We start from the raw sequence: 14,471 nt of genomic DNA, 5'->3' as shown, positions 1-14,471 counted from the left end.
AATGCAAAGGGCATTGCAAAATACATATTTTGTCAATTACCTTTTGATTAGTTTTTCAGGTGGTGATAACAGATTTTCTTTTAGTTTTCAAGTGAAGCTTTGGATTGCTTTTACCAGTGTTTATACAAAGAAACAAATTTCATAATGGTAACCACATAAAGAGCCCTCCAATTTCACACACACAAAAAAATGTTCAACACTAAATCCAACTCTTTCATTCTCTAACAATATATATTTGCATACTGCCCACTTATTTTGTTGCAATAATCACCTATCACCCAATTCAAGATCATTTTTTTTCCTTTTTGAACATTTCCTTTATAAGGCCTCTCATTCACTTTCTTTTTGTTTTTTTATTTTTATTTTTTGACAGGCAGAGTGGACAGTGAGAGAGAGAGACAGAGAGAAAGGTCTTCCTTTGCTGTTGGTTCACCCTCCAATGGCCGCCGCCACCCGCCCGCTGTGGCCGGTGCACCGCGCTGATCCGATGGCAGGAGCCAGGTACTTCTCCTGGTCTCCCATGGGGTGCAGGGCCCAAGCACTTGGGCCATCCTCCACTGCACTCCCAGGCCACAGCAGAGAGCTGGCCTGGAAGAAGGGCAACCGGGACAGAATCCAGCACCCCAACCGGGACTAGAACCTGGTGTGCCAGCGCCATAAGGCGGAGGATTAGCCTATTGAGCCATGGAGCCGGCCTTCATTCACTTTCTTAACTTAATCTCCATGTTTTTCTATCTATCCCTTCTTCTTTAATTTCACACTCACCACTCTCATTATCAAACACTGATTTTTTTAAATGGTCTCCCAATTTGAATTTTTTGCCTGTCTGTCTGACTGAAGCACATTTATGATCACAATATTCCCTTTAAATAAAAATCTTTGATTTCATTGTCCCAAAGAATAAAGCCCTATGTTTACTATTTAAGGTCTTGTATACTTGTTCTTCTCATCCCATACCTTGTCTTCTTAATATTGATCAAATAAAAACTTTTATTTCCAAGATAAAATAACTTCTTTAACCTGAGCATTCTCAACTCATTACATTGCTTACACTGGATTCTCAGTAAAAATGTCTTTATATTATCGAATAATTCTAATAATTGATCATAATATTACTTAACTATATAAAATAATATATGAAAGGTATTCAAGTGTTCACAGAAATACATAGTATGAAAAAACTGTGCATGCATTTCAAAAATATTTTGCACCAAAATAAATTTTATTAACTTATTGTAATATGTCTGGGCAGGATTTAGTTTGAGACACTAACAAAGATAAGACATTAATTTTAAAATAGCCGCTGATAGAGAAACATGGATTCTGCTCAAATTGAAGAAAGAATAAACATAAAATTGATGTTAACCTTGGCTGGGAGAACCTTGGTGCTTATAAAAAGCTTGTGGTGACAATGTCCCAAAGAAACCAACAGTCTACAAATGGATAACTTGTCTTCATCAGGCACCAGATGATGCTGAAGATAAAAACCCACAGCAGCAGATCATCCACGGCTTTTTTCAAGGAGAAAATTCTCGCTGTTCTCTCCTTAATTGAAAAGGACTGACAATTAACAGCAGAAACAAAAACAAAAACCACAGACATTTCAACGGACTCAACATACACAATTTTGACACAAAAATTAAAGTTGGAAAAACTTTCTCCTTGATGAATGCCACAATCTATGCCTAGATCAACTGAAAAGAGTAGGGAATGATAAACAAGTGGAATTGGAGAGGGCATGTTGATACACTGGTTAAGACACTGCCTGGGATGCCTGAATCCCATATCTGAGTGCCTGGGTTTGCTTCTAAGCTCTATTCCCAATTCTACCCTCCTGCTAAAACAGATCCTGGGAGACAGCTGTGCTAACTCAGGTAGTAGTTGGGTGCCTCACACACATTTTGGAGATTGGATTCTGTTCCCAGGTTCCAGGTATTTGGGGAGAGGTAGACTTCTTCCCATCTCTAGAGCTGGTGAGAAAGGTATTTTATGATGGGTTTTTTTGAAGATCATTTGTATTTCAGCTAGTTTTGCCATGTTCCATGCTTTGTCCTTCAAGGTACACCAAGCTGCCAGGCCCTTATTTGTTGAAATACGCCTTGGCCTAAATGATTAATATGGTTAGTTCATATTGCTGAATATAAATGGCATAGATTTATAAGATAGAGACAGAGCAGTTTTACTGTAGACTGTGTAGATATTAGTTTGGATGCATTCATTTAAATAATTGTGTAATTCTTCGTATGGTCAAAACATATTCTATTATTCTATTACACATTTCCAGACCTCTCTGTGAAGCATGATCAAATAGCTGTTCTTTTCTATTAAGTTCACTCAATGCACATTGAAATTTCTTTATGTGCAATGGAAAAGAAAAGGAAATATTGTTATTTAAAATTATTTCATTTAATTATTTATAATTATTAATGAAGTGTTGGCCGGTGCCGTGGCTCAATAGGCTAATCCTCTGCCTTACGGTGCCGGCACACCAGGTTCTAGTCCCGGTTGGAGCGCCGGATTCTGTCCCTGTTGTCCCTCTTCCAGGCCAGCTCTCTGCTGTGGCCAGGGAGTGCAGTGGAGGATGGCCCAAGTACTTGGGCCCTGAACCCGCATGGGAGACCAGGAAAAGCACCTGGCTCCTGGCTCCTGGCTTCGGATCAGCACGGTGTGCCGGCCGCAGCGGCCATTGGAGGGTGAACCAACGGCAAAAGGAAGACCTTTCTCTCTGTCTCTCTCTCTCACTGTCCACTCTGCCTGTTAAAAATAAAAAATAAAATAAAATGAAATTATTTCATTTAATTATTTATAATTATTAATGAAGTGTTAATATTTTAGGCCCAATATTGAAATAACTTTATCCTATTTGTATGTATGTGCTGGCGCCATGGCTCAATAGGCTAATCCTCCGCCTGCAGCGCCAGCACCCAGGGTTCTAGTCCCGACTGGGGTGCCAGGTTCTAGTCCCAGTTGCTCCTCTTCCAGTCCAGCTCTCTGCCATGGCCCAGGAGTGCAGTGGAGGATGGCCCAAGTCCTGGGGCCCTACACCCGCATGGGAGACCAGGAGAAGCACCTGGCTCCTGGCTTTGGATCAGCGCAGTGTGCAGCCATTGAGGGGGTGAACCAACGCAAAAGGAAGACCTTTCTCTCAGTCTCTCTCACTGTTCACACTGCCTGTTAAAAAAAAAAAAAAAACAAAACACAGGTTACTTCTTAAACTGATTTAATATTTTCTCCACAAATTCATAGAATAAAACTATAGATGTTTGATGCCCATTAGGTTGTAGCTTAAAGACAAAATTATTATGAATGCTATTATAAATTTATTTCAAAAATTTAAAAAATAGGTAACAATTTTGGTAATAATATAATTTTTGGATGAGTATATTTATTTAAGAACATAGAGATTTTATACATCCTTCAAAAAACACTGATCATGTAAGTGCATTTCAAAAAGCTTGTGGAAAAATGGGATCAAAAGAGAAGCTAGGGGCCAGCGAAGTGGTGTAGCAGGTAAAGCCACAGTCTGTGGCACCAGCATCATATATGAATGCTGGTTCAAGTCCCAGCTGCTCCACTTTCTATCCAGCTCCCTGCCAATGTGCCTGGGAAAGCTGTGGAACAGGGCCCAGGTACTTGTGCCCCTACACCCTCATAGGAGAACTGGAAGCAGCTCCAAGTCCTGGCTTCAGACTGGCCCAACTCGTGCTGTTGCTACCATTTCAGCAGTAAATCAGTGGATAGAAGATCTCTCTCTCTCTCTGACTCACTCACTCTTTCTCTCTCTCTTTCTCTCTGTAACTCTGCCTTTCAAATAAACAAATAAATCTAAACAACAAAAAAAAAGACAAGCTCATTTGGGGATATAATTTTTTTTTTACTTCATGGACAGTTTTCTCATAATACATATTTTCATGAATTTTTTAAAGATCCTTCATATGCATGGAATTTTTAATGATATATTTATTTGAAAGGCAGAGAGACAGAGAGAGAAGAAGAGAGAAGACAAGAGAAAGAGAGTGAGAGAAAGATAAAGCAAGGATCCAGGAACTTTGTCAGGGTCTCCCACGTGGGCCGCAGGAGCCCAAGTACTTGAGCCATCTTCCAGGAAACCGGATCAGAAATGGAGCAGTCAGGATTCAAACCAGCTTTACAACTTTGGATACTAGTGTCACAAGCAGCAGCTTAACTCACTGTACCACAATGATGGTCTTGAGAGGCATAGATTTTTAAAAGCTTTGCATCAAAGTAAACCTGCTAATTCCATTTCCAAGATCATTCTGAAGTACTCTGATATGAATCACAAAACCACCTTTTACCCATATTTGTAACATGACTATAAAATAGTGAATACTGAAAATAATTGATGTGGAAGGTGGGAAATACAGAAGAGGAAGGCCTATCAGAAGATGCTCAGCTCAGCTAAAGAAAATGAAAATGTAACAAGGAGCACGTCCTAGAAAATTGAAGGTCAGATATTCTCATTACTTTGTGGACAGGGAACTCTAGATTCATGGAGCTAGAAATGAAATCATGACCCAACAATCCTTCCCCAATGCACATTAAAACTGATTTTAATTTTAAAAATGAACCAACTAAAAGAACTCTGTAGAATCCTAAATCCCATTTTTAATTATAAAAGTAATTGCAATTCCCCTATAGAAAATAAAAGCCAGCCAGTAAGTCAAGCCTACAGAAGGAATAATCTATAATTTAACATTTAAAATTGAGCTAAAAGATAATAAGAATTGTAAAAGGTAAAAAAAAAACTAAAAAAACTAATAAAATAAGAAATGTAGCAAGAAATTATAATTTAGAAAAATTAAAAAGCAAGATGCTTAGGGAAGAGAGACATAAATATAGATAGAGGTAACCAAACTTAAGCAAGAATTGAAATGAAATGAAATATAATATCAGAGATAAAAATCTACAGTACAGGGTGTGCATTTGGTCTGATGATTAAGACGACAGATGGGAAACCTACATCCTACATTGAAGTGCCTGAGTTGAAGTCCCAGGTCTGGCTCCTGATTCTAGTTTCTGTTTTGAGCCCTGGGGAGTGGGGAGATGTCCCAAGTAAGTGAATTCTTGTCACTCATTTGGGAGGCCTGGATTGAGCTCCTGCCACCTAGCTTCAGGGCCTGGACATTATGTGCATTGGAGTTGGGGAGCTAACAGTTGGGAGAATTCTGTCTCTCTCTTTCTCTGTTTTCTCCCTCTATCTTTCCCACAACTCAAATAAATAAATAATTTATCATCATGCTGGGAAGATCAAGTTTCTTCAGGGGAAAGTAAATCAGATTACTTTTAAACTTTTCAAAGCAAGACTTTGTGCTGGAAGTCAATGGAGTACCATTTTAAATATGCAAGAGGAAGAAGAAAGGGAAGGGCAGGAAATGGGAGGGAGGGAAGGGAAAAGAAGGAAGGGAGAATAGGAGAAGGATGAAGAAGGGAAGGGGAAGGGAGGGGAGGGGAGGGGAGTGAAGGGAAGGGAAGGAAAGAAGAGTAGGGAAGGGGTGAAGATGGGGAGGGGAGGGGAGGGGAGGGGAGGGGAGAGAAGGGAAGGGAAGGGAAGGGAAGGGAAGGGGAGGGGAGGGAAGGGAAGGGAGGAGGAGAGGAGGGAAAAGGTAGGGGAACAGAAGGAGAGGGTAGGGAGGGAAGGGAAGGGAAGGAAAGAAGAGTAGGGAAGGGGTGAAGATGGGGGAGGGGAGGGGAAAGGGAGGGAAGGAGAGGGGAGAAGAGAGGCGAGGAGAGGAGAGGAGAGAAGAGGAGAAAAGGGAAGAGAACAGAAGAGAAAAAAGAAGAGGATGTTTCAATAAATTTTATACCCAGATCAAATGTATTTTAAGCATAAATATTCCAATATATTTTTGGAATATAAGAATTTGTGGACTACTGGTCCTTTGAGTACTTTTTAAAGAATACAAAGAGAATGATATTCATATAACCAGAAAGCTAAAAACCACCCACCTAAAGACTGATGGGCTGTTAAACACTATCATCACATAAGAGTGGTTTGTATGCCACCAGGAACTTCAGCATCACACTCATCAATCACCTAAAATCAGCCAAAACAGATCACTGATTTATTTTAGTTTTGATCTTTAAAATCTTGAGCTGTTTGGAACCGTCCCTCGTGGGGATATCAATCTAAGCTACTAATTCTGTTTGTGTTATTCTTTCATTTTTTTCTATAGCTTACATGAGAGATTGTTGGAAGATGTATTGATGATCTCCATTTTGTCCATCAGACCTCTGGAGAAAGCAACTGTGTTATAAATATTGTGCTACTGTACTTCCACATCCAAGAATGTGAAATGACTTTGCCATTCTTAGATTTAACTTTTTAATTGTAACCCCTGTTCCTTAAGAATCAATTTTCAAAAGAAAGAGTGTCAAAGAGATAACAAAGAGAACAAGAAGTAAGAGGAGGAGGAGAAAGAAAGGGCAAAGAAGAGAATGAAGGATATAAAAGAGAATGATGGAGAAAACAAGGAAGAAGAAAAGAGGAGCAGAAGGGGAGGTTAGAAGATGGAGGGCTGGTAGGAGGGAAAGGAGAAGGAGGCAGAAAGCAAGGGAGAGAAGAGAGATAAGAAAATAGGAATGGGAGAAGGGAGGGAAAGTTGATAGGGAAAGGAAGAAAATGTGGAGAGAGGAAGATGAGGAAATACTGTTATGAAGAAAGTAATGGGAGAGGGACAGAGAGGTCAACCCACAGCAATATTAAGGGCAGACATTTCAGTATAAGGGATAGAGACAAGAGGATTTACAGACTACAGTGATCAAAGCAGAGACCAGGTAGGCAATTTTAACACCTGGGGAGGAGGCTTTAGAAATCCTTTGGATTTTTGCTAGCAAAAAAGGGAGATTTGGAAGAACTAGAGTCTCAGTAAGAATCTCAAAAATATGAACTTTACTAGTATGCTATCTACTAGTACAACTAGGTTGATTAGGCCTAGAAGACTAGGGAATATTTTCCATTGAAAGCCATAATAACAAAAACTTCCTTGTGTATACTATACCATGAAAAAGTTAACTAAAACTATTAATAATGTGTTGAATAAATGGGCACACACATAATTTCAATGAATTTATTTATATTTTGAAATTATGAGTAGCATCCTTATTAAATAACATTTAATTGATACTGATGGAACTTAGATTGACATCCTTTTTGCTTATTTTCAGAGGACAGAGTACTTAAAATTAATAAACTACTGTTTCATGGAAATCTTGATGTATTATCAGATGACAGAATTTAAAAGGGCAAAGCAGCAAAAGACAGCCAAATCTACCTTTTTATAAATGCCATTAATCCCCCAGGAGGCAGAGACTTCCTGGCCAATTCAACTCACAAGGATTCCACCTACAAGTCTTCCTAAACTGTTCCTTGTCTAAAGTCCTAGGCCTCCATAGAAAAGATACCTCTGATTGCTTAAACATGCTATATAAAAAGCATAAAACTTTTGTTGATAGTTCTTTATCTCATTTCTGAACAAATGTCTCCTACATTCATTTATTTCTGAATGTATTTACTGACATATTTACATTTTTCTCTTTATCTTCCATGTCTGCTTTGATGGCATGTCAATTGCAGTAATGAAAAGGACTTGCAGTGATGTAACCATGGCTCCTCCCTGGCTCACTACAAGGTCAAGTTAGAATCACTATGGCTCTCCAAGCCACAAGTTACTCTTCTAAAAAATGGGTAAAATAAACATAAATAGTTTAATTGAATTGTTGTGTAAGGGTTAAATGAAATGATTTGTATAAAATTTTAGAACCATTTCCAAAACATGGTTGTCATTCAGTAAATGTTGCTTTTATTTCACTGTAATTTCTAAGAGAAATGAGAGTTGGGGACAGCATTTGATGAGTTTTTGGCTGTAGAATATCTACCAGGAGAACATGAGAAGGAAAGAAGGCAATAAAAATTTCTGGATATTAATAATTCTGATAGATGTGATGATGATGTAAACTGGAGAGACCATATCAAGATGGTGGTTGAAGAACCAAAAAGAGTCACATTTATGTGTTTGAGGGTAGTAATTTTTTCTTCTTAGATTAAATGGTTCCATGTGTTTTCACTTGTAAGATTCAGCTGTAAAATAAATATAAAGATTCTCAAGGTAAAAATCTGTTTCAGAAATAATGCCCACCAAAAGTTTTTTGCTGTAATTACATTGCTGCTTTCTTTTTCTAAAAGAGTTATTTATTTATTTATTTATTTATTTGAAAGCCAGAGTTACACAGAGGCAGAGAGAGAGAGAGAGAGAGAGAGAGAGAGAGAGAGAGAGGTTTTCCATTCGCTGGTTCATTCCCCAAAGGGCTGCAATGCTGGAGCTGGAACAATCCGCAGCCATAAGCCCAGAGGTTCTTCCAGGTCTCCCCCATAGGTGCAGGGCCCAAAGACTTGGGCCATCTTCCACTGCTTTCCCAGGCCATAGTAAGAGCTGGATCGGAAGTGAAGCAGCTGGAATTCAAATTGGCGCCCATATAGGATTCCACACAGCAGGCGGTGGCTTTACCTACTATGTCACCGCGCAGGCCCCCATTGTTGTTTCTTTAACAATTTTTAAAGTACATAGATTATGTTTGGAACTTATTTATAGAATGAGAAAATGATTCTATTTCAAGCATCTACATTTTATCTTGTTTAAAAATAAATATACAATAAGTACATCACTTCCTATTATGATTTTAATGTCATTTGTCCCCCAAAAGTTCATGTGTTGAGAACTCAGTCCCCAAGGAGGGTAGTGGTATTGGGAGATGGAGTGGAACCTTTCCAGTGGGAAGTTCATTGGAATTGTGTCCTTGAAAAGGATTAAGTTATTTGTTTTGGGATTCTAGTTAGTTCATTTGAGATCAAGTTGTTATGAAAGCCTAAGCCTTGCCCCACACAGTCTTTCTGGCTTCCTGTTTGCTATTGGATTCCTCCTCCTGCATGAACATTCATCATTTCAATGGCTAGAAGCTCCTCACCAGAGGCAGATCCAATGGAGCTGCCCCATCTTAGACTTTCTGCCTCCAAAATGGTGAGCTAAATGTATCTTTATTTTTAGAGAAGTTGATATTTTTGAGTATTTCATTGTAGCTTTGAAAAACTGACTAATACAATCCATTACAGGTCAGAGATATTCAAGAGTGAAATGATCTAATTTAGAACGAATGAGTACCCAACTCCTTAAATGAAAATGATGCAGAAGGAATATGTTGAAAAATATTATAAAGTTACTTTACTTCTATGTATGTGGTCCTCTCTGTTTGTATTTTGTTTTTATTTTACTTTGTAGGTTTTGCCTTTTGTCCTTCAACTGTTGCAAACAGAGGAAAAAATCTAATGGAACATGATGTCTGGGGAGAATAGTCATATTTATAATCTATGAAAATTCTTATACTTGGGCTTCTACTTAAATGTTCTATGTTTGCTTAAATTTTGATGACATATTAGAATAAAATTCCAAATGGATATATTAACCTTCATTATTATTTTTAAATAAATCTTTGACAAAAACACATTGAAGTTAACAAAATATATTCCTGGCAGAGAGATGACTCATATACACAGCAAAGGTCTCCATTTGCCAGTAACTCAGAAAAGTACAAATATAGAAACATCTTATGTGGGAAAGCAAATTTCTATGTCCAAAGCCATGAAATTACCAACCAATAGCCAACATCCTAAACTCTCACAAATTAACTGAGCCTTATCATATGGTGCATGAATTGCAGTTCTTTAATATTTTACTATACAATTAAGCTGTATGTATGTAGAGTTCATATAATTCCATGGTTTTAAATTTAAATCCAAGTTAGGAAAGATTTTATACTATATATTATTTACCCAACCACATTTTATTTTGTAAAATAGTTGTGTTTTAAGCAAAACTATCACAAAGCACACTAAAATAGAGAAAAGTTTTAAGTTTATATACCATGTATAAAAAGTTTAAATAAATTATTAGCTAAATATATTAGATACTAAAAATAGAAATTATAAAGAGATTAATTTGAAACTTTTATTGAGCTATATAATTTAACTGAAAAAGCTACTGGAACTCTTTTTCCAATTCACCAGTTTAATCTACAACTTTTTGACTCTTAGAGCAAGCAATATAAAATGTGAGCTGGTTCATAATTTAAAATGAATGATATTCAAATATCAAATCGGGGCAAATTGAGGATACAACTGTGGCCTTACAAATCAAAAAGAAACAAAATTGGGAATGAAGTTCTATCTTACCAGTTTTGAAATATAGATTTATAAAGCTCCATTTTCTAATTCTTTGTCTTCTTTGAATTCCAATAAAAAGATTTCAAAGACATTCTGAGCTACCATAAAAATGTACTTCTGTGCTTGAAATTTTTTAAGAATATTATCTACTTCAAAGATAGAAACAGATACTAAGTTCAGTGAATCTGTACATAGTCACTTTTCTAAAGCAGCAGACTTTTGGCTCAGTACCACCTGACAATTTCTTTGTCCAACCCACACTAAAAATAGGTCTTTATAGAATGGAAATGTTGAGACATTAACTATAACAATGTGAATGAGTACCACCATAATAAGAATTCCTCATCAACTCCCGGTTTATGTTATATTAACATATGAAAAAGCTATTTAAACATTAAAATTAATACATCATAAAACAATGGTAATGCTTCATACAAAATATAGTTTTATTTGAATCACAACTACCCACAATAGCTATGAATATCCCCATTCAAACTGCTATCATGAATATTGTATAAAATGAGAAGAATAAACTAAAAGTAAAATTAGAATACTGCTTTATAAATTATAATATGTCAAACTAACAAATGGTAGACTTGTCATATTGAGCAACTAAACGTCTAAATGATCATTCAGTACTCACAGTGTAGGAAGGGAAAAAAAACACTGGCTTTGTTGCCTCTAAAGCAGTTGCTCGATTTTTCATACTGTCATTCTGCTCTATTAGCAAAGCCTAACACAATTAGGTATGAATATGCAGTAATAACATGCAAATTGTTCCCTCACAATTGCCCTAAGGCAGCAGTCTCAGCCTTTCTAAGCTTGATTCCTTCTACATCATTACAGGCTTGGCATAATTCATCAGAATAAAAAATACCTCAGCCTTATTGCAAGTGGCCAGCTAGTAAAATCATCGGGCGTTGTTAACCACTCTCCCTCGATGGGTTTGTTAGCGATGCTGTCCCCAGCTCCCTGCCACTCCTGCACTTGTACATGCTTCCCTTGGGTAATGTTAGACACTACATTTGAGCCTGCCAGAACAATTAACCCTACTGTTAATTAGAATGAAATGTCAGGCGCACAGATGGTACAAGCTGGCACCCTGCCATCCCGCCAACTGCTGCTGAAAGCAGCTACCCTACTGCTGACAGCTGCTCAGCCATGTCCCAAACCAGCAGATGTCAAAACTTTCCAGCTGAGGAAGGTTAAAAAAAGCAAAGAGGAGGGGTTTCTCATCCCAGCAGTGATGATGACTGTTTTAGTGCCATTGTATCTATTACCTGTTGTCACACTGTACCAATCAAGAGGAAGTCTGCAAGCAGAGAGACACAAATTTAAAATAATGATACTAATAATCATAACATAAATAAACACAATATGGCTATAATTCAATACAAGTGTAAAACGGAGCTGGCACCAAACCAAATCACTGAACTTCTTCACCAAATTTTCCATCTGTTGAGTGGCATATTTCAATTTATATTTTCAAAGAGAAAAAAAAAAAAACATTCAACATTCCCAAATCAAGCCATTCAATAAGCCACAAAACATTGCCTCTTTGATCTTCAGCTAAAAACTGATTTGTTTCAGAAATCATATTTAGGGATGAATTTATTTTTCCTGATGTTCTTATTTTTCATAACTTATGAAAATAATACACAAGATGATAATTTGTGTTTCTCTCTGTACTCATATATATATATATATATATACACACATGGTCCAGAGAAAGAGATAACAGCAATATCCATGAAAATATTAAAAATTAAATCTGATTAGACAATAAAATTGCAACTGAATACCATTTTGGTTAAAAATCAACTTCAGAATTCTAACCTGAAGGTTGGCTAATCTTGTGGCTAAAAAACAAATTAGTGATCACATTATGAATTAGTTGGGAGTACAAACTAATTTTTGACATAATAGGATAGGACCATAAACACCTAGTACTTATTATATTTTAACTTAGGAAGTGATTTTTGTAGAATTACTATTAAACATGGAAAATGTAGAAATGTGAAAGCAATCTTACAGTAATGCTGAGTCATTCTCTTTAGTAGCATGAATATTATAACCTAAATGTCACAAAATTTGAAGTTCATGCTTCTGTTATTTCTACTCCAATTAAAATCATCTATTGGTAAATTAATCTTTAAGTAACATATAAGAATATATGAATCTCAAAAGAAAAGCTACAATCAAAAATTCTTTTGAGCACTCAGAGGAGTATAAAACCATACATACAACCATCTTTTTTTTTTTTTTTTTTTTTTTTTTGACAGGCAGAGTTAGAGAGTGAGAGAGACAGAGAGAAAGGTCTTCCTTTTTCTGTTAGTTCACCCCCCAAATGGCCGCCTGCTATGGCCGGCATGCTGAAGCTGGCGCACTGCGCCGATCCGAAGCCAGGAGCCAGGTGCTTCCTCCTGGTCTCCCATGCAGGTGCAGGGCCCAAGCACTTGGGCCATCCTCCACTGCCTTCCTGGGCCACAGCAGAGAGCTGGCCTGGAAGAGGAGCAACCGGGACAGAATCCGGCGCCCTAACTGAACTGGGACTAGAACCCTGGGTGCCAGCGCCGCAGGTAGAGGATTAGCCAAGTGAGCCACGACACTGTGCAATAACCATTATTTCTAATTACACATGAGTAATACTAATAGATATATAGATATGTGAACCTTGTATCAGGTAGAATTTTTCTGTCATGCAACACTAAAATTAACTTACACCAAGGCTATTTAACAGAAAAGTATGGAATGGTTTATAGTCAATTTGGGAAGAAAAGAAAAAATTGAGGATTGACTTGGAAAGAATAAGAGCAGCTTAGGAAACAAGGGGGCAGGAATAACACACAAACTAACATAAATCAGTTCAAATCATTCCTAAGAAGTTAAATTTCAGGTGGACTACTCTGGTTCATGTTCCCAAGCTTGAAGTGTGTGGTATAACTTAATGACTCCAACAATATTGAAACAAATGTTTGGTTGTTACTATCAGGACGAGTGTATTTTTAAAAAACTTTAAACTGATCTTCTGTAAAAAAAAAAAAAAAAAAAAAAGAAATTATCAATTCCCAACTTGACTCTCACTGGGATTAAACATGACAATAGGTCTGATCTGATTTCATCATCATTTTAAAAAAATCATCTATTATTTTTCACTTTATGTTTCTGTGTGGGAGCAAACTGTTGAAATCCTTACTTAATGTATACTAAACTGATCTTATGTATAATAAGATAATCGAAAATGAATCTTGATGTGAATGGAAGGGGAGAGGGAGTGGGAAAGGGGAGGGTTGTGAGTGGGAGGGACGGTATGGGGGGGAAGCCATTGTAATCCATAAGTCGTACTTTGGAAATTTATATTCATTAAATAAAAGTTAAAAAAAAAGACAAAAAAAAACCTTTTTATTTCTTTGAAAGGCAGAGTCACAGAAAGAGAGTGGAAGAGAAAGAGAGAGAGAGAAAAATCTTCCACCCATTGCTTCACTCTACAAATATCCACAACAGTCAGGGCTGGGCAAGGCTGCCCAGCGCTTCATCTGGGTCTCCCACGTGGGTGGCAGTGGCCCATGCACTTGAGGATCCTCTACTGCTTTGCCAGGCAGATTTGCAGGGAACTGGATAGGAAGTGGAACAGCTGGGACTCGAATTGGCATCCTTAGGAGACGCCAGTGTCACAGGCAGCATCTAACTTTGCTACACCATAACGTCGGCCCCACAAGTGGATTCTATACATCAAAAACAACAGTGGCAGATGTCCCATGTCCTGCAGTTTCAATGATGCAAGATTCCGTCAGGGATTGGATCTATGCTTACTTATAAGGACAGCGATGAATGTAAGTGAAGAAGTGAAAAGTACAAGGGTATTTCATAAGGTTCGTGGGAAATAAAACAAATTTACTTTTGTGCAAAAAAATTTTGAAAGCAGATATAGTTTTTTTCAAAAGACAAATTTTATATGAACTTTTTGGAGTACTCTTGTATTCCAGATAGGAAATGGAGAATCCATAAGATATTGCACTGTGTAATAGCAAGACTGGTTCATCTGAATGTTAACCATATCAACAGAACAAACCAAAATCACTAATAATAACATGGCCAACTGTCACTACTGAAACTTCTAATCTCTTCTTATAATTACTACATGTCCGCATCATTTATAGTTTTTAAGGGCTTTCTCAGAGGGATTATTCTTTGATTACTAATTTTTATATGTGAATAATCAAGTGGCTTGTGATAG

The sequence above is a fragment of the Oryctolagus cuniculus genome, chromosome 6 (assembly GCF_964237555.1).
Source record: "Oryctolagus cuniculus chromosome 6, mOryCun1.1, whole genome shotgun sequence".
In the NCBI taxonomy this organism is placed as follows: domain Eukaryota; kingdom Metazoa; phylum Chordata; class Mammalia; order Lagomorpha; family Leporidae; genus Oryctolagus; species Oryctolagus cuniculus.
The sequence above is the reverse complement of the archived record's forward strand: the minus strand, read 5'-3'. Positions refer to the sequence as shown.